The 2,500-nt window shown below is 39.6% G+C and overlaps 1 protein-coding gene across 2 annotated transcripts in view; it reads right to left on the reverse strand.

Moving 5' to 3' along the window:
• LOC138018921 (adenosylhomocysteinase B-like) overlaps positions 1–2,500 on the reverse strand; it is a 13,940-nt gene that overhangs the window by 10,566 nt on the left and 874 nt on the right. The gene's annotated exons all lie outside the window — the stretch shown is intronic.

Genomic DNA, 2,500 nt, shown 5'->3' on the forward strand with positions numbered 1-2,500 from the left:
TCAACAAAATATTGGGTATTCTTGTAACATTCCGAAAAAACGTCACTTTTGTTATAGGCATGACTGTGTGTGCTTTTGGGTTGCTCTTTGTTCCACAAAACTTGCACATTAATGATTTATTTTCGCATGTCTAGCTTTTCAAATGCTCAGTCTGATCACCCCTCCCCCCCCCCCCCCCCCCCAAGCAACAACCCACGAAGTCTACTTGTTCACTAACAGAACGGTCGCTAAAAACATTAGGTCATGCTAAGAGGAAGTAAGATAAAAACAAGAATCTGGCTAGGCTATAAGGGCGTTGATCATGTGACCAGACTATAAGGAGAAACTTAACTTTACCACATCAGACAATGAAATTTATGTTTACTGTAACGATAAGAGATAAACATTATTTTTAACGTTGAAAATTGTGGTAGAGCGAGTTTCAATCGAATGTCGTAAAACCAGAACCAAAGTAATTACTTTGGCCAATCAAAAAGGACGGAGACAATCCGGTAAACCAATCAAAACTCGAAGTAATTACACGTAGCATACGCAAAGCGCGGGAAAATGTGCAGGCGCGAGCTACAATTGGCATTCATTTTACTTCTGATTGGTTGAAAAAATGGCGCGAGAACTTTGAACCAATCACTTAGTGAAGTAATGCAAAACCAAAATAATTTGCTAATTACTTTCGACACTCAATTGAAAACCGCTCCAACAAACAAATCGAATGTGGTTCAACGTTGTCTATATTCTTATCGACAACGATTTGTCAAAATTTGTTGTGGACTCGCTTTGACCACTGTGATGACGAATATCATTGTCGATAAGGGTACAGACAGCGCTGAACCACATTCCATTTGTTAAGTTGAACACCAGTAATTTAAATTGAAGACATCTAAAAAATTGTGGTCACAATGGTCAGTGCAATTAGCAAGTCTGTGCTAATTACTTTCATTCAAACTAATCTTAGTTGAAGTGTCTTAGCTGTGGACTGAACCCACGATTACGCTTTGCCCATCAGTTGTAACATGATTTCAGTCTATTTCAATTGCTGCGATATTAGAGGCAACAATGGCGCGATCTATGGGTAAGACTAATTTGTCGAACTGCAGACCGCGGAACCTGTGGAACTTGTGGAACCTGGAGAAATGACTGTTTTAAAGCGGTTTGAAAACTTCGAAAAATACAAGGATTTGTAAGAAAATCATCAAAGCGTGACTGGGTGGCAAAGAGTCTTTTTCCCGTACAAATCCTAATAAATTCTTTCATCTGTAGCAACATCAGTTTAAACAATATACTTACAAAAGTCGGCATGGTAGCATATTTTGAGCTGCTCTTTTTATTTCTGGAAAATAAATTTCATGAAACCAGCAGAATCATCCTATTTATGAAAAAAAGGTCACGCGATGAATTGTTGCAAAAGGTCTACTCAAAACGACGAGATTTACACTAACGATTGTTAAATATCGACTGTGCCCGCCGATTATCGCGTTCCAGGTGCCATTTCTAGCTGTGATCTGCGTATTTGTTCCATCTTATTCAAGTTAGCAGATTAACTGGAGGATAGCGTGACAAGTCACCATCTACCAACTCATTTTACAACCTCACTGAGACGATCTCGCTTAGTTTGAGGATTTATTATTTTTTTTTTTTCGCGACATGCAGGTCAGTCAGTTGTCATCTTGGTTTTATAGCTTTCGTTTAGCGCCTGATTTAGTACCTTCCGCAGTTCTTAAGGCAGATCCAATTTTCCTAATCTTGTTCGTGTCGTTGTTTTAGGTCATTTTCGAATTTACCAACTGATTTACTGGTGAGATCCTCATTTGCTTTTTATGTTTGTATTCTTTTCTTTAGTTTTACGGCGTCTGTTTGACTTCAGAACAACTTATTCCCAGCTATGACTACCACTGAATTGATCATTCGCTTGCGGTTACAAGGAGAATTTGGTGCGTGGCGCGTTGGTGGTGGGATAGTTTCCCTGATCTTGGCCTAGGCCTATGACTTGGTAGATGGTGACTTGTCACGCAATCCTCCAGTTAATCGGCTAACTTGAATAAGATGGAACAAACTCGAAGACAACAGCCAGAAATGGCACCTGGAACGCGATAATCGGCGGGTACAGGCAACATTAATGTGAATCTCATTGTTTTTACCATGTGATTTTAATAAAAACAGCAGGAGCTCCTGAAACAGTCATTTTTCAAGGTTCCACAGGTTCCGCGGTTCCGCTGTCTACAGTTCCACGCATTAGTCTCCAAAACATGGAGAAATTTAATCTTATTATCAGTCGCAGTATAACTAAATGACATTTAAAGCTGTTATTTCCGTTTCATTTCACGAAGCATTGGGTGCTTGCCATTTAGCCAAATAATCCGGATGGAATGATTGTTGCATAAAATTAAGCGATTTCCGAATTTAATGACCAACTGGATGGGAATGGCGCTTTCCATTTTACTACTCGGCATGCCATCCCACATATTTACTCGATCTTGTGAAAAAGGGCCAGGAAACGGAACGA

This window comes from Montipora capricornis, chromosome 10 (genome assembly GCF_036669925.1).
Source record: "Montipora capricornis isolate CH-2021 chromosome 10, ASM3666992v2, whole genome shotgun sequence".
NCBI classification, from domain to species: domain Eukaryota; kingdom Metazoa; phylum Cnidaria; class Anthozoa; order Scleractinia; family Acroporidae; genus Montipora; species Montipora capricornis.